Source organism: Salvelinus sp. IW2-2015, unplaced genomic scaffold, assembly GCF_002910315.2.
Source record: "Salvelinus sp. IW2-2015 unplaced genomic scaffold, ASM291031v2 Un_scaffold2061, whole genome shotgun sequence".
Classification (NCBI taxonomy): Eukaryota; Metazoa; Chordata; class Actinopteri; order Salmoniformes; family Salmonidae; genus Salvelinus; species Salvelinus sp. IW2-2015.
The window spans coordinates 38,313-57,288 of record NW_019943404.1 but is presented as its reverse complement, the minus strand read 5'-3'; the positions used below and the strand labels follow the sequence as shown (position 1 = coordinate 57,288).

Sequence of the window (18,976 nt, the reverse complement as noted above, 5' to 3'; positions counted from 1 at the left end):
AATGTGGAGTGGATCTGAGTTTCTAATGGGTCAGTCCTAATGTGGTGGATCTGAGTTTTATATTGGGTCAGTCCTAATGTGGTGTCTGAGTTCTAAAATGGGTCAGTCCTAATGTGGAGTGGATCTGAGTTCTACATTGGGGTCAGTCCTAATGTGGATCTGAGTTCTAAATGGGTCAGTGCCTAATGTGGAGGGATCTGAGTTCTAAATGGGCGTCTAATGGATGGAGTTTTATATGGGTCAGTCCTGATGTGATCTGAGTTTTATATGGGGTCAGTCCTAATGTGAGTGGGATCTGAGTTTTATATGGGGTCAGTCCTAATGTGATGGAGCTGAGTTCTATTGGGGTCAGTCCTAATGTGGATGGATCTGAGTTTTATATGGGGTCAGTCCTAATGTGGATCTGAGTTCTAAATGGGTCAGTCCTAATGTGGATCTGAGTTCTAAATGGGTCAGTCCTAATGTGGAGTGGATCTGAGTTCTAAATGGGTCAGTCCTAATGTGGAGTGGATCTGAGTTCTAAATGGGGTCAGTCCTAATGTGGTCTAGTTCAAATTGGGGTCAGTCCTAATGTGGAGTGGATCTGAGTTCGAAATGGGTCAGTCCTAATGTGGATCTGAGTTCAAATGGGGTCATCCTAATGTGGAGTGGATCTGAGTTCTAAATTTTAGTTTAATCATGTAAAATTTATACCATTGGCAGAGTTGTATACCATTTGCCAATTTTGATATGTAGAAAAATGAGGTGATTTTGTATAGTCATACGATACGTGTATAGAAATGTACAATCTTGTGTGCGTTCATCTCTTTACCAGGGGTAGTTTTGGCATTGGCTGGTAGAACTATATTCATACCAGCCATATTTGCGGGTGTCAGAGTATTTGGGAGCATTTTTTTCTCAGTCCAATGCCCAAAATGACCCCCGTCAGGAGTATAAGGTTAAATCATGGTTTTCATGTACGGTGTTGAGTCATCATGGTTCATTGTGACAAGCTCCTTCCTGTTGTCTCCTCTCTCAGAGTTTCTCCATGCAGTTTACCTGGTCAGACAGCAGACATCCACAACCCTGCTACAGAGACTACGAGCCAAAGGGATCCGCAACCCAGACCACTCCAGGGCTCTCAGTAGGTGGCTCTCTGATATTAGACGTTGCTGCATGGTCCCATAAACCCAAGTCCCTCATGACCATAGGAGCTGCCTCAACAGCACCAGGCTAGGGAAATGGAACGGAATGGCATCTTTATTGATAACAATCCAGCTCATTATGTTCTTGTGTTGTCTCTCTCTGCAGTCAGAGAACGAGAAGTTAACAGCAGAGATTGTGTTGTCTCTCTCTCTCTCCACAGTCAGAGAGAAGTTAACGCAGAGAGTGTGTTGTCTCTCTCTCTCTCTGCAGTCAGAAGAAGTTAACAGCAGAGATGTGTTGTCTCTCTCTCTCTCCACAGTCAAAGAGAAGTTAACAGCAGAGATTGTTGTCTCTCTCTCTCCACAGTCAAAGAGAAGTTAACAGCAGAGATTGTGTTGTCTCTCTCTCTCTCCACAGTCAAAGAGAAGTTAACAGCAGAGATTGTGTGTCTCTCTCTCTCTCCACAGTCAAAGAGAAGTTAAACAGCAGAATGTGTGTCTCTCTCTCTCTCCACAGTCAAAGAGAAGTTAACAGCAGAATTGTGTTGTCTCTCTCTCTCTCCACAGTCAGAGAGAAGTTAACAGCAGAGATTGTTTGTCCTCTCTCTCTTCCAACAGTCAGAAGAAAGTAACACAGAGATTGTGTTGTCTCTCTCTCTCTCCACAGTCAGAAGAGTTTAACAGCAGAGATTTGTTGCTTTCTCTCCGCTCGGATTAACAAGGTGTTCTCTCTCTCCACAGTCAAAGAGAAGTTACAGCAGAGAATTGTGTTGTCTCTCTCTCTCTCCACAGTCAAAAAGAAGTTAACAGCAGAGATTGTTGTTGTCTCTCTCTTCTCCACAGTCAAGAGAATTAACAGCAGAGATTGTTGTCTCTCTCTCTCCACAGTCAAAGAGAAGTTAACAGCAGAGATTGTGTTGTCTCTCTCTCTCACAGTCAAAGAGAAGTAACAGCAGAGATTGTGTTGTCTCTCTCTCTGCAAGTCAGAGAGAAGTAACAGCAGAGATTGTGTTGTTCCTCTCTCTTCCACAGTCAGAGAGAATTAACAGCAAGATTGTGTTCTCTCTCTCTCTCCACAGTCAGAGAGAAGTTAACAGCAGAGATTGTGTTGCTCTCTCTCTCTCCACAGTCAGAGAGAAGTTAACAGCAAGATGTGTTGTCTCTCTCTCTCTCCACAGTCAGAGAGAAGTTAACAGCAGAGATTGTTTGTCTCTCTCTCTCTCCACAGTCAGAGAGAAGTTAAACAGCAGAGATTGTGTTGTCTCTCTCTCTCTCCACAGTCAAAGAGAAGTTAACAGCTACCGACAGTGAGATTGCGACCACCAGTCTACGAGTCTCTCTACTCTGTCCGGTACGTACACCATTTACATTTTAGTTATTTAGCAGACGTTCTTAATCAGAATCGATCAATCAGTGATCAACTAATCAGACTCGATCAATCAGTGATCAACTAATCAGATTCGATCAATCAGTGATCAAACTAATCAGACTCGATCAATCAGTGATCAACTTAATCAGACTCAGCAATCAGTGATCAACTAATCAGACCGATCAATCAGTGATCACTAATCAGACTCGATCAATCAGTGATCAACTAATCAGACTCGATCAATCAGTGAATCAATAATCAGACATCGAGTCAACAGTGATCAACTAATCAGACTCGATCAATCAGTGATCAACTAATCAGACTCGATCAATCAGTGATCAACTAATCAGACTCGATCAATCAGTGATCAACTAATCAGACTTCGATCAATCAGTGATCAAACTAATCAGACTCGATCAATCAGTGATCAACTAATCAGACTCGATCAATCAGTGATCAACTAATCAGACTCATCAATCAGTGATCAACTAATCAGACTCGATCAATCAGGATAACTATCAGAACTCGATCAATCAAGTGATCAACTAATCAGATCGATTCAATCAGTGATCAACTAATCAGACTCGATCAATCAGTGATTCAACTAATAGACTCATCAATCGTGATCAACTAATCAGACTCGCATCAATCAGTGATCAACTAATCAGACTCGATCAATCAGTGATCAACTAATCAGACTCGATCAATCAGTGATCAACTAATCAATCAGTGATCAACTTGGGTAAAAGTAGGTAATTATAAAAACAACCACATCAGAAGTTCTGTCATCCACTGAGGCTACAAACAGCACGATATTCATCTTCTGTTTCTGTTTCACTTGTTTTGTCTACTGGTCCTCTGATTTGATGTGTATCATCTTCCTGTTTCCTGTTCCTGTGTGTTTGTCTAGCTGGCCTCGTGAGTGATGTGTATTCATCTTCCTGTTTCCTGTGTGTTTTGTCTAGCTGGGAAGATGCGTCTGATGATTCCCGTGCAAAGCGCTGACCTGTTCCCACCTGCAGTGTTTCGACGCGACGCTTACATCCAGATGAATGAGAAGAAACCCACCTGGGTGTGTCCTGTTGTTGATCAGAAGGCCCCTACCAACACCTCATCATCGACGGGTCCGTTCTGCGCACCTCTCTGGGGATGTTTCACATTGAATGAACAGTCATGCAATGCATTGCAGTACAGTAGCACACACTATTTCTGAACCCCTGTCTGTGTGTGTTTGTTGTGTGCAGGTGTTGTTCATGAGGATCCTAAACAGCTGTGAGGACTGTGATGAGATCCAGTTTAAGGAGGACGGGAACTGGTATCCAGAGGTCGAAGAAGGAGGTCAGAGGTGTCTGCTTCGTTCAACGGTGAGGACGGTACGTGGGATTCCTCCGCTTCGTAGCCCTTCTGGTATCATAGTAGGCCATTTATACAAATTCATTAAAAAAATCAAAAGCTGAGATGTCTTGAGTCATTAAGTATTCAACCCCTTGTTATGTCAAGCCTTAAGTTCAGAAAATATGTGCTTAACAAGTCACATAAGTGTCATGGACTCACTCTGTGTGCAATAATAATATTTAAGATGATTTCTGAATGACTACCTCATCTCTGTATCCCAAACATACAATTATCTGTAAGGTCCCTCAGTCGAGCAGTGAATTTCAAACACAGATTCGACCACAAAGACCAGGGAGGTTTTCCAATGGCTTGTAAAGAAGGGCACCTATTGGTAGATGGGTAAACAAAACAATAAACAGACATTGAATATCCCTTTGAGCATGGTGAAGTTATTAATTACATTTTGGATGCTGTATCAATACACCCAGTCATTACATCGATACAGGTGTCCGTCCTAACTCAGTTGCCGGAGAGGAAGGAAACCGCTCAGGGGTTTCACCATGAGGCCAATGGTGACTGTGTAAAACAGTTTAAATCAACATTTATTGGTCACATAACACATATTTAGCAGATGTTATTGCGGGTGTAGTGAAATGCTTGTGTTCCTAGCTCCAACAGTGTTAATACCTAACAATTCACAACAATACACACAAATCTAAAGTAAAGGAAGGAATTAAGAAATATATAAATTATTAGGATGAGCAATGTCGGATGCGCATTGACTAAAATACAGTAGAATAGAATACAGTATATACATATGAGATGAGTACAGCAGCATGTAAACAATATTAAAGTGACCAGTGATTCCATGTCTATGTTATAGAGGGCAGCAGCCTCTAAGGTGCAGGGTTGAGTAACTGGGTGCTAATCTGGCTAGTGGATGGCTATTTAACAGTCTGATGGCCTTGAGATAGAAGCTGTTTTCAGTCTCTCGGTCCCTGCTTTGATGCACCTGTACTGACCCTCGCCTTCTGGTATGATAGCGGGGTGAAACAGGCCGTGGCTCGGTGGTTGATTGTCCTGGATGAGTTGAATGGCTGTGAAAGGAGAAAACTGAGGATGGATCAACAACATTGTAGTTACTCCACAATACTAATCTAAAGACAGAGTGAAAAGAAGGAAGCCTTGTACATAAACACAAATATCCCAAAACATGCATCCTGTTTGCATCAAGGCACTAAAGTAATACTTTTTAAAAATGTGGCAAAGAAATTAACTTTATGTCCGAATACAAAAGTGTTATGTTTTGGGCAAATACAATACAACACATTACTGAGTACCACTCTCCATATTTTCAAGCATAGTGTGACTGCATCATGTTATGGGTATGCTTGTGATAATTAAGGACTGGGAGTATTAGATAAATAAACAAATTTGAGCTAACCACAGACAAAATCCTAGAGGGAAAACCTGGTTCAGTCTGCTTTCCACTAGACACTGGATATTTAATTCACCTTTCAGCAGGACAATAACCTAAAACACAAGGCCAGATCTACACTGCAGTTGTTTACCAAGATGACAGTGAATGAGCCTGAGTGCCAAGTTACTGTTTTGACTTACATCTGCTTAAAATCTATGGCAAGACTTAAAAATGGCTGTCTAGAAATGAGCAACAACCAACTTGACTGAAGTTGGACTTGTCTCTGCTCTGTTCTCTCCTGTCTGTCTCTGCTCTCTCTTTCTCGTCTCTCGTCTTCTCGTTTCTCCTTCTGTCTCTGTCTCTCTGTCTGCCATAGACTCGTGTCGGACAGTAGAATCGGAGCACCACAGAGAACAGCTCATCCCACAGCAGTACCAATAAGGTGGTGGTGATCGATCTGACTCTAGAACAGCTCTTTCAGATGACGATCTGACGATGAGCCTCCTCTACAAGAGGGCCTGTCCCTCCTCCTCGCTGTCCCCTGCCTCGCCGCTGCCAGCAAGGGTATTCCAATCACAAAATCCTACAAAAAACATCTGTCCACTCATCCTTTCCTGTCATTGCGTGAATTTGAAAGAAGTGAGCAGTTGAAAGCTAAGCCAGCCTTATGATGACTTCCGCCATATTTTATCACCTGTCTGCGACGAAAAGAGACAGATTTGTCACAGCACCAGGCTACTATTGTTTTATTCAGTTGTTCTTTCCTTGGCTTCGGGCCGACTGAACACCAGTCAGACTACTGTCTGTTTTGGATCGCTGAACACCAGCCGACTGCTGTCTGTTTCGGGCCCACTGAGCACCAGCCGGACTTTCTGACCTGGTTGTTATGTTTCCCCACAGAGTGTTAACCTCCACAGCCAGGCGTCTCCGGTGGCCAGAGCTCCCAGCATGCCTCCTGTTGAGACCAGCTATATCCCTCCTCCTCCCCCCCTCATACAGGACTACAGCCGACTACTACCACACCCCCCAATGACCTGGACCATCAACATTATCTTCTCATTCTCCAGGAGAACAACCAACAGGTAATGACTTCACAGAATAGAACCAGAACAACCATCAGTAATAACTTCACAGAATAGAACCAGACAACTCATCAGGTAATGACTTCACAGAATAGATACCAGAAAAAACCATCATGAACGACTTACAGAATAGAACCAGACATCAATAATAATTCACAGAAATAGAACCCATTAGCACTAACCATCAGGTAATGACTTCACAGATAGAACCAACAACCATCCAGGTAATGACTTCACAAATAGAACCAGACAAACCACCAGCAGGTAATGACTCACAGAATAGAATCATCAGGTAATGACTTCACAGAAATAGAATCATCATAATGACCTTCACAAATAGAACACCAGACCAACCACCATCGGTAATGACTTCACAGAATAGAAACCAGACAACCACCATCAGGTAATGACTTCACAGAATAGAATCATCAGGTAATTGACTTCACAGAATAGAATCATCAGGGTAATGACCTTCACAGAATAGAATCCAGATCAACCACCAATCGGTAATGACTACAAAGCAAATAACCACATCGTAATACTTCACAGAATACCACCTCAGGTAATGACAGTCATCAGAATACCGTATGATCACAGAATACCGTCAGGTAGACTTACAGTCACGTCAGAAGTACTTCTGCTCATCTGCTGTAAGGCATTACAACATTGTGATGGCTGCAGCACGGCGGGCCTCGGCCTCAGAAGACCATGAACTTCTCCTCAACGCTTCCTGCCGTATAGCTCCTCCCAAAGATGTTCCTGACCAACCAGGACCCCGGGCGAGCAGCGCCCTGCCAGCAGCCAATGGGGCAGCAACAGCGGAAGCAGCTCCAGTCTTTTTCATCTAATAGTTTAAGAGAGAGGGATGGGAGAGAGGAATGGAGAGAGGGACAGCCAGTCGAGCAGTCTGATGAGCGGCGGCAGTCATATATGGCTCCATACCAGACGTATATCTCGTTTAGACTGAAGGGAGGTTGCGGGATCGTTCACACAGAACGGAAAAAAAAAACAACTTGAGGAGAAAATAGAAACGGAAGGGGCACAATAAAGGGAAAATAAAAGTAGGAGAAAACAATGCGATGTACAGGAGGAAAAATATATATTTTCAATTTGGACTTATTATATGATAAGTCCCGACGATGTTGATGATGAGTTAATCTTCAGGTGATATTTTTCTGTGGATACTTGAAGATTTTTCCCAGCCTCTTCCTTCACGTCGCCCCCTGACCTTTTGTACTTCCGTTTTCTGTTGTATATTAATATTTACACGGCGACGCATTATTTTTTCTCAAAAACATGTTTGGACCTTCGGAGCCGAGAAGAGAATCCCTTGTCCGTTGTTTCGTCATCACTTAGATTTATTTTGCCTTTTTTTTTTAAACGTTTAATTTCTTCTGTGGTCCCCAATAATAGTGTATTTAATTATTTTCAAGTATTAAATTTATTAATATGCTTTTCAAAAAGGTTTTTTTCTGTTGGATCTGGTTGCTGTGAAAAAGCATTCCCTGTGCCTCCATTGTTTTGCCACTAGGATCACACAGGCTAGCCTGGGTACCATTTCTGTCTGTGTCATTCCACTCCTCTCATGCGTAACAAGGAGTGAATGGTAGCACAAGACAGACTGGTTTACCCAGCGGGTTATCCATTCCACTACTGTGGTTTCTCTGGTTTTGGTGCTTCCTCTCTCATCTCTTTTAGTTAGCAGGGAAACATTACAGCAGCGTGCATCCTTAGTTGTTTTCACATTAAAGAAATATTTAGCGAAAATAGTATTTGAAATTGCATTCATATTACACACAGCAAAATTTTACATTATGTGGGGGGGACAAATGTGGTTTCAATCCAGTTGGATTACTAATGTACCTTATTAAATGTAAGCACTATTTTCACGCAGGGGGTATCTTTTGACTCACTGTTTCACCAGGTCATCTAAGGGAAAACAAAAACCCAAAGTATTTATTGAAGTTGTTTTGAACAAGACAAACGCATGGCTTTTCACACCTGCTATCTTCAGTCAGTTCTCTCTGCTCTCTCCGCTGTCTTCCTCACTCACCAATCCAGTAGCTCTATAACCTGTGTCCTTGTGTCTGATCAAGAGCTGTCAGTGTGACGTGTGCTAGAATTCTATTGAATGTCCTGACAGATGGGTCTGTGACAGCAGGCATCACGTTGCCGCATCCAACACTAAAGGGCCGACTGGAGCGCGTACGGTGATGGCTGGTCTGTGACAGCCAAGCATCACTGCCGCAGCCACACTAAAGGGCCACCTGGGCCGTACATGGATGCTGGTCTGTGACAGCAGCGTCACTGCCGAGCCACACTAAGGGCCGAACCTGAACGGTTACTGTGATGCTTGGGATTTTTCTTTGGCTCTTTCCAGGATTTTTCCCCCAGCAAACTTTTGTTGATGTGAACCAGCCAGTACAGCTTGGCTCAGTTAGGCCCTATAGTGTGGATGGGCCATAGTGGTTTTGACTACCTATTATCTGGCCTGTGTTCTTGTTTCCTTCCTGTGTACACAGTAGTATTATTATTATTTTCTCTCTTAGTTTATGGTTGACTCATGAATATGCATGCTATTGTCCTATGATATTTCTTTAGTAAATTATACGATTCATGAATATGCATTCTTATTGTCTATGATATTTCTTTAGTAATTCTATGATTCATGGAATATGCGCATTGCTATTGTCCTATGAATTTCTTTAGTAATTATATGAATCATTGCTATTTAAGAGGTCATTGTCGCTGATCTTGCATCTTTTGTTAACAAACCAAAATTCTGTTTTAGTTTTTTTTTTCTTCGTTGTTGTGCTATTGAATGACGTCAATATCACAACAGAGTTTGGAGCGAATTGATGGTCTCTGGCCTCTACTGTGTCGTTGGATTAATTGTATGAATTAAACAGCATATATACAGCAAGACACAGACAAGTAATGGTTTCTCCTGGCCCTGCAAGAAAATAAGAGCTAGTCAATAAATTCACTGTGTATGAGCGGTTGAACAAGGTGCTTTGCAGAAGTAATTATGTTCCTGTTATTGAATGTTCTTCGGACGTGAGGCATTTTGTGTGTGCAGCTGTCTTTTATTGATGCAGTTCTGTTCATATGATGGTGTCGCGATGCCTATACGTCATGGCACGTGACCACCGTTTTGCTGACCTTTACTGTTTGAATGAAATAAGAGCTTGGCGATGCCAGATTTGATTTTTCAGATATTTAATAGTTTAAGTGAATGGCATTTCAAAACAGGACCATGAACCTAAACTCAAGACCGGTAAGAACCCTCTAAATGTGATATTTTAGAGTAAATCGATCTGAGTCTGGTAAGCAGTGCACGGTAGGCGCGTGCCGCTGACTGCTGGCTCATTGTAAACAACTACAATATAAAATAACCATCCTGGTTCTGGGACAACTTATAGCTGAAGATTACCATAGGATACACAGCTATCTAGCGTGCTCAACGCATAAATGTCTTGTAAACTAACTAGTTAAATCAAATCTTTGCGCTGAAAGATGCCAGATTGCCCCCAGAAGATAGCTAGTAACAGGCGAGAACCGATTATCAGGCTCGCTAGCTAGTGGCCAGGTCCCCGGTGTCCTGGAAGATAACGACCTCTGCTGGTCGGCTACTGCGCATAAAAACCCCTATAGTTAATGTACCTCTTATATTTACCCCTGAAGTTTCCTATCTTTAAGTTAGTGCCCAAAACCTTTTAAGGTCCAATTTACCCCTTAAATGAAGTGGGAAAGTTTCAGGTTGCCCGATGGGGTTTGTTAAACGCTTCATTCAATATGGAATGCAATGGTAAACAGCATTTGTGGAGGTGAATGTTGGTTTCCTCTGGCCTGTCAACAGGGAAACATCCACCAGCCAGCTACTAGGTACTTACCTAAACAATGGAAGATCTAGAATGGGACATTCTTACGGGGTGGCTGCCTTTGGAAACTCATCACTTTTGGGGGGGAAATATATATTTATTTTAGTATTCTTTCATATAAAAAAAATATTGGTTAAAAACGGGAACTTTAAGGTGCAGTTTCCAACCGGTTAGGTCGATAATTGCCTAAAACAGGTGGAACCGCCTAACAGGGTCCATTTGGAGCCCAAATTAAACCATAGCTCTGTGAGTGAGCAGATTGAGCTAGCAATATAATGGTGAACACTTCTCTATCAAACAATTTTAACGTTTTGAAATTTGGTAATTTTTTCTGTAATTTAGCGTAGCAGTGAACATTTTGAGGGACATTACCAGTGTAACAACGTGAACAAAAAGAATCAAACCAATGGGTTTATAATTATGTACCTTTTTAAACCATTGTTTTCCCACCAAATAAAATTCTGAAACCTTCCTGATTGTGATGTCATTTTAGATAGGGGGGGTTTCTTAAATGGAGAATTACAACAAACCGGGATGAAAGTGATATCAGGGACACAAAATACAATAATCATGAAAAAAAGACAACTTTAATAATATAATTTAACTAGTGGTGGTTCGTAATTCAATCTGGAGCTGCCAGAGTGCGTCCTGGCGTACGTAAAATGCAAAAATCAAAATGTATTTATAAAGCCCTTCTTTACATTCAGCTGATTATCTCAAAAGTGCTGTACCGAAACCCAGCCTAAAACCCCAAACAGCAAGCAATCAGATGATTAGAAGCACGAAGCAATTCAGTCCGCTTTTAAAATCAGAGTTCGCCCGGAGCTTCATACGCACACTGGACGCTCTGGGCCAGGGACTTGGTTGATCCGCAGCTTCTATGACTTCACTCAGTCAGCTAACGCTGGCTTGCTACTTCCCAAAACACAAATGAGAGAACACCCCACGGTGACCATTCTGTACAACCCACTTTGCTATATCAGCTGATTGTAAGAAGTGCTATATAAATTAGTTTGATTTTACTCGCCCTAGCAGAGGCTGTTTAGGCTGTTTCATGTTACCCAGTGCGTTGTGACTTGTTGCGGCAACAATTTAATTACGCATTTTTTTCGGCCAACGGTCCACCGACACCAGCCATATTCAACGGGTGTTCGAGGGTTGGTAAATTCACCAGTAATTCTGCACTATCACTTCACGAAACGCCACCCCTAGTTGTAACGATTCTTCGTTGGGAGAAAGGAGAGAGGACCAAAGCACAGCTGGGTAATGTTCATGATGAATATTTAATGGAACAAAACTGAACACTAAATACAAAACAATAAAGTGCAACAACGAAAAACCGAAACAGTTCCATTGTGAACCAAAACACTGGACAGGAAAATAACCACCCACGAACCATGGTGCTAAAGGGAGGACTCAGGCGCGGGACTTGGAGGGAGACTCTGCACGCTGAGCAGGCGCGGGAGCACCTGTAGTGCGAGACCGAAGACAGCCTTGGGTGCGGCGCTGCCACCGCGAGGGCTGGTGCGTGGAGGTGGCAACCGGATAGACCGGCCGTGAAGCCGCACTACAGGTCTTGAAGCACCGAACCTGCCCCAAACCCTACCTGGGCTAATGGCTCCCCGTAGCCAGCCATTGGCGAGGTGGAATAGGCCGCACTGCGGCTGTTGCTGCGAAACCGGGACAATCCATTGCGTAGGGCTGGTGCCATTGTTACAAACCGGCCGAAGGAGATGCACGGGGAGACCAGATGCATTGAGCGCTTCATGGCACCTGGCTCGATTGCCCACTTTAGCCCGGCCGAATACGAGCGCTGTGCGTATGTACCGCACCGGGCCTATGCCTGCTCACGGACACCGTGCCCGCCTCACGGCAGAAACACGGTTGCCTTGCCCGGTACCCTCTCTTCTCCACGGTAAGCCACGGGAGGGCTTCCTACCTGGACTTAGCTACACTCCGTGTTCCCCCCCAAGAATTTTTTTGGGCTGCCTTCTCGTGCCTGTGCCGCTTGCTGTGTGCGTGTCACGAACTCCATTCTCCTGCTAAACCCTCCGCACACTGCCTTATCAGAGAATCCCCAGCTCCGGCACTTCTCCCTGGTCGACCGACCACCTCCCTTCTATTTCGTCCCAAGTTTTCATATAGTCCAGATCCGCTGCTGCCCGAACCTACGCTGCTGTCCTTTGGTGGTGGTGCTTCTTGGAACGATCTTCGTCTGGAGAAAGAGAGGAGGACCAAGGCGCAGCGTGGGAATTGTCTCATGATGAATATTTAATGGAACAAACTGAACGCTAAATACAAAACAATAAAGTGAATGACCGAAACAGTTCGGTGAAACTAAACACTGACACGGAAAAATAACCACCCACGAAATCCAGTGGAAAAAGGTTTACCTAAAGTATTGATTCTCAATCAGAGCAAACTAACGGACACCTGCCTCTGATTGAGAATGTCATACCAGGCCCAAACGGGGGAATAAAAACATAGAAAAACGAACATAGATAACCCAACCCAACTCACGCCCTGACCCATACTAAAACAAAGAAATAACAAAAGAACTCAGGTCAGAACGTGACACCTAGCACTATAAAAATAATGACGGTGGAAGTTAATTCCCGGTTCATGCAAGAACGTTACATCCATTGGGGAAAAAAATTTAAAAAATGTATACAATTTCTCCTTTTAATGTACATTAATTTTTGTTTTTTTAAAGGTAAAGGACACACTATCTTATATTTTTAAAGCCTCTTGGAATGCCATTTTTTACACTAAAATAAGAGTGAACATTTCCTGGGACAGAAAGGGCACAGCATTGTAGAATGGTAAGTTATTACTCTGTAAGTTAGCACTCTGTAAATTAGCTACTCTGTAAGTTTAGTACTCTGTAAGTTAGCTACCTGTAAGTTATGTTACTCTGTAAGTTAGCTACTCTGTAAGTTAGCTATTCTGTAAGTTAGCTACTCTGTTAGTAAGTTAGCTACTCTGTAAAGTTAGCTACTCTGTAAATTAGCCTACTCTGTAAGTTAGCTACTCTGTAAGTTAGTTACTCTGTAAGTTAGCATACTCTTATAAGTTGCTACTTCTGTAAGTTAGTTACTCTGTAAGTTAGTTACTCATGTAAGTTAGCTACCTCTGTAGTTAGTTACTCTGTAATTAGCACTCTGTAAGTTAGCACTCTGTAAGTTATTACTCTGTAAGTTAGCTTACTCTGTAAGTTAGCTTACCTCTGTAAGTTAGTTACCTGTAAGTTAGCTACTCTGTAAGTTAGCCACTCTGTAAGTTAGCCACTCTGTAAGTTAAGCCACTCTGTAAGTTATTACTCTGTAAGTTAGTTACTCTGTAATGTTAGCTACTCTGTAAGTTAGCTACTCTGTAAGTAGCTTACCTACTGTAAGTTAAGCTACTCTGTAAGTTAGCCACTCTGTAAGTTAGTTACTCTGTAGTTAGTTACTTCTGTAAGTTAGCTACTCGTAAGTTAGCCACTCTGTAAGTAGCCACTCTGTAAGTAGCTACTCTGTAAGGTAGCTAACTCTGTAAGTTAGCTACTTTGTTAAGTTAGCTACTCTGTAATTAGTTACTCTGTCTAATTTAGCTACTCTGTAAGTTGCATACTCTGTAAGTTAGCTACCTGTAAGTTAGCTACTCTGTAAGTTAGTTACTCTGTAAGTTAGCTACGCTGTAAGTTGCTATCTGTAAGTTAGCTATTCTGTAAGTTAGCTACTCTGTAAGTGAGCTACTCTGTAAGTTAGCTAACTCTGTAAGTTATTACTCGGTAAGTTAGCTACTCCTGTAAGTTAGTCTACTCTGTAAGTTAGTACTTCTGTAAGTTTATTCAACCTCTGTAATTGTTTAGCTACTCCTGTAAGTAGCTACTCTGTAAGTTAGCTACTCTGTAAGTTAGCTACTCTTAAGTTAGTTACTCTGTAAGTTAGCCACTCTGTAAGGTAGCCTACTCTGTTAATTAGGCTACTCTGTAAGTTATCAACTCTGTAAGTTATCAAACTCTGTAAGTTATCAACTCTGTTAAGTTAAGCACTCTGTAAGTTATCACTCTGTAAAGTTATCAAACTCTGTAAGTTAGCTACTCTGTAAGTTAGCCTTGCCGGGCTAGAAAGTAATAGACAATATGAGAAAAAGTAACTACAGAATGTGGTTTATTATCTTATGAAGCTATTTGTTATCTTGATTTATAATTTCTATTTGCTGTCTCACAAAATAAATTGCGATCTCTTTGACGGGCCATCTCCATGTAACCAGGTAGTACTTTATGCCGTACATATCTTTCAAGCTACTGTAAAATACCCTTAAGTATGCCATTACCTAAGGAAATATTTGAGCGGCCTCTACTGCAACTTCCCCTAACACCGGACGACGCTGTGGCAATGTACGCTGCCCAATGGACTCCCAATCATGGGCCGGTTTGTAATACACCCGGAGGAAACCCGGGTCTTAGTGACGCCTCTAGTACTGCGATGCAGTGCCCTCTGGACCGCTGCCGCCCACTCGGGAGGTCCCCCTGTTTGCTTTGATATGTGTTTGGGATTTTGTTCCTGCTGGAAACCAAAAACCTTCAATGGAAGAACCAGTTTTGACACTGGCGTTTAACATTGGACTACAAAACCCACTTGATAATCTGCTAATTGTCATGATGTCTTGCGCATGTTGCAAGGCCCCCAGTACCAGATGGCACCAAAGCAACCCCCGCAGCATTATCAAACCCTCCCCCGTCTTTGATGGTAGGGAGGGTTTCTTTTCATTGAATGCTTCATTTGGTCATCAGTAAATAAAATCACAGCGGGTGATCTGTATTTGCCAAAGAACTCACATTTGTTTCATTGGTCCAGAGAACATTTTACCCCAGGATTTAGCGTGTTTAGGTTTTTGAGAAGTTCAAATCAGGCTTCTTGTCTCCTTCAGCAGTGGGTCTTCCTATGTTACCAACGACCAAATGGAGTGTTGAAAGAAAGAACTAGGCTCCTCAATGACGTAGAGGCAGGCCAGGCAGAGGCTGTTAGCCAGCCTGCCAGTTAGTGGAGCTGCACTAGCACAGTCAGTGTAGTTCAGCCTCAGCATCCCCATTGATACCGTGTGTCTGCTGCCTCGACCTAGGTTGTGGCAAAAATCTAAACATGGGGGGTGTTCTCCTTAGCAATCTCACTGGAATAAGACTCGCCTCCATTCCTGTTATTATTGAAAGAGATTGTGATATCTAACGTCTCAAAATAGGGCTACTTTAATGTTAGATCCCTCACTTCCAAGGCAGTTATAGTCAATGAACTAGTCACTGATCATAATCTTGATGTGATTGCCTAGCTGAAACATGCTTAAGGGCCTGATGGAAAATTTACTGTGTTAAATGAGCCTCTCCTCCTGGTTACACTTAGTGAACCATATCCCCCGCGGAATCCCGGCAAAGGCAGAGGTGTGGCAACATTTACAACAACAAAATTGGGCCAATTTTACACAACAACAAAAAAAATTTTCATCTGTTGAGCTTCTAATCATTGAAAATCTATGCAAAGCCTACTCAATCACTTTTTATAGCTACTGTTTACAGGCCTCCTGGGCCGCTATTAACACGTTACTCACTGAGTTCCCTGAATTCCTATCGGACCTTGTAGTCATGGCAGATAATATTCTAATTTTTGTGACTTATTCACAGTGGAAAAGTCCAACACTCTCCAAAAGCTTTGAGCCATCATCAACTTTGCCCCAACATGTCTCCGGAACCTACTTCACTGCCACCAGTCCATACTCTGGATCTTACGGTTTTTGTCCCGTGGAATAAATATTGTGGATCTAAATGTTTTTCCTCATAATCCTGGACTATCGGACCACCATTTTTATTACGTTTGCAATCGCAACAAATAATCTGCTCAGACCCCAACCAACGATCATCAAAAGCCGTGCTATAAATTTCTCGGACAACCCAAAGATTCCAGATGCCCTTCCAGACTCCCTCCACCTACCCAAGAACGTTCGAGTACAAAAAATCAGTTAACCACCTAACTGAGGAACATCAATTTAACCTTAAGCGCAATGACCCTAGATGCAAGCCGCACCCCTAAAAACAAAAAACATATTCTCATAAGAAAACTCGCATCCCTGGTATACAGAAAAAGACCGAGCCTGAAAAGCAAGCTTCCAGAACATTGGAACGCGAAATGGCTTCTACACCAAACTGGAAGCATTCGACTAGGCTTGGAAGACAATACCGTGCAGTATCGAAGAGCCCTCACTGCTGCTCGCATCACCCCATATTTTTCCAACTTTAAGAACAATCCAACATTTATTTTTTATAAACTGTCGTAAAGCTAACTAAAAAGTATAGCATTCCCCAGAGAGGATGGCTTTCCACTTCAGCGTGATTAAATTCATGAACTTCTTTGAGGAAAAGATCATTGATCATAGGAGGCAAATTACGGACTCCTCTTTAAATTGCGTATTCCTCCCAAAGCTCAGTGTCCTGAGTCTGGCACAACTTCTGCCAGGACTAGGATCAAGGAACACTCAAGTGTGTAGTACTATATCTCTCTGACACACATGCACTGAAAGAATATCATGGCCTCTAAACCTTCAAGCTTGCCATATACTGACCCTATGCCAACTAAACTACTGAAAGAGCTTGCTTCCTGTGCTTGCCCTCCTATGTTGCAACATAATAAACGGCGCTCTATCCACCGGATTTGCTACCAAACTCCACTAAAATGGCGGCTGATAAAGCCTTCGCCTTGAAAAAAGCCCAAACCTTGACCCGGAAAATATAAAAAACTATCGGGCCTATATCGAATCTCCCATACCTCTCAAAAATTTTAGAAAAAGCGTTGCGCACAACTCACTGCCTTCTGAAGACATAACAATGTATACGAATCTTCAGTCTGGTTTTAGGACCCAATCATAAGCACCTGAGACTGCCTTGTGAAGGTGGTAAATGACCTTTTAATGCCGTCAGGACCGAGGCTCTGCAAAAATCTGTTCCTCGGCTACTAGACCCTTAGTGCTGCCTTTACACCATCGATTCACCACATTCTTTTGGAAGATGGAAACCCAAATTGTCTACACAGACAAGTTCTGGCGCTGGTTTAGATCTTAATCTGTCGAAGATATCAGGTTTGTCTCTGTGAATGGTTTGTCCTCTGACAAATCAACTGTACATTTTCGGTTGTTCCTCAAAGTTCCGTTTAGGACCACTATTGTTTTCATATATATTTTACCTACTTGGGGATGTCATTCCGAAAACATTAATGTTAACTTTCACTGCTATGCCGGATGACACACAGCTGTACATTTTCATGAAAGATAGGTGAAGCCCCAAAAATTTGCCCTCCTGGAAGACATATAGGAAGGGATGGCTGCAAACGTTTCTACTTTTAAACTCGCACAAAAACAAGAATGGCTTTTCTAGGTCCCAAGAAAAACAAAGAGATCGTCTGTGAATCTGACAATTAATCTTAATGGTTGTACAGTCGTCTCAAATAAAAACTGGGAAGGAACCTCGGCGTTACTTCTGGACCCTGGATTCTCTTTGGACGAACATATCAAGACTGTTTCAAGGACAGCTTTTTTCCATTTACGTAACATTGCAAAACATTTCTGTCCAAAATTTGATGCAGAAAAAAATTTAACAATGTTTTTGTTAACTCTAGGTTAGACTACTGCAATTGCTCTACTTTCTGGCTTACCCGGATAAAGCACGAAATAAAACTTCAGTAGTGCTAAATACGGCTGCTAGAATCCTGACTAGAACCAAAATATATTGATCATATTACTCCAGTGCTAGCTGCCCTACACTGGCTTCCTGTTAAGGCAAGGGCTATTCAAGGGTTTACTGCTAACCTACAAAGCATTACATGGGCTTGCTCCTACCTATCTTTCCGATTTGGTCCTGCCGTACCATCCTACACGTACGCTCCGGTCAGAAGACGCAGCGCCTCCTTAATTGTACCTAGAATTTCTAAGCAAACAGCTGGATTCTGGGGCTATCTCCTATAGAGCTCAATTTTTATGAATGGTCTGCCTACCAATGTGAGAGACGTTAGACTCGGTCTCAACCTTTTAAGTCTTTATTGAAGACTCATCTCGTTCAGTAGTCCTATGATTGAGTGTAGTCTGGCATGAGTTGAAGAGTGAACGGAAAGGCTCTGGAGCAACAAACCGCCTTTGCTGTCTCTGCCTGGCCGGTTCTCCTCATCTCCACTGGATTCTCTGCCTCTAACCCTGATTACAGGGGCTGATCACTGGCTTACTGTGGCTCTTCCTTGCGTCCCAAAGGAGGGTTGCGTCACTTTGAGTGGGTTGAGTCCACTGACGTGGTCTTCCTGTCTAGGTTGGCCGCCCCCCTCTTGGGTTGTTGCCGTGGCAGAGATCTTGTGGCTATACTCGGCCTTGTCTCACGATGGTAAAGTTGGTGTTGAAGATATCCCTCTAGTGCGGTGTGGGGGCTGTGCTTGACAAAGGGGTGGGTTATATCCTGCCTGTTTGGCCCCTGTCCAGGCGGTATCATCGGAGGCGTCCACAGTGTCTCCCAACCCCTCCTGTCCTCAGCCTCCATATTTATGCTGCAGTAAGGTTGTGATCGGGGGGCTAGGCGTCAGTCTGTTAATCTGGAGTATTTCTCCTGTCTTTCTGGTGTTCCGTGTGAATTTAAGTATGCTCTCTCTAATTCCTCTTTCCTCTCTTCTTTCTCTCTCTGCTGGAGGACCTGAAGCCCATAGAACCATGCCTAGGACTACCTAGCATGATGACCTCCTTGTTTGTTTCCAGTC

General features: G+C 42.8%; 1 pseudogene; it reads left to right on the top strand.

Annotated features, from left to right (window-relative positions):
- Positions 1–594: 594 nt before the first annotated feature.
- On the top strand, positions 595–7,292 carry LOC139024950 (E3 SUMO-protein ligase PIAS1-like; annotated as a pseudogene).
- The last annotated feature ends 11,684 nt before the right edge of the window (positions 7,293–18,976 follow it).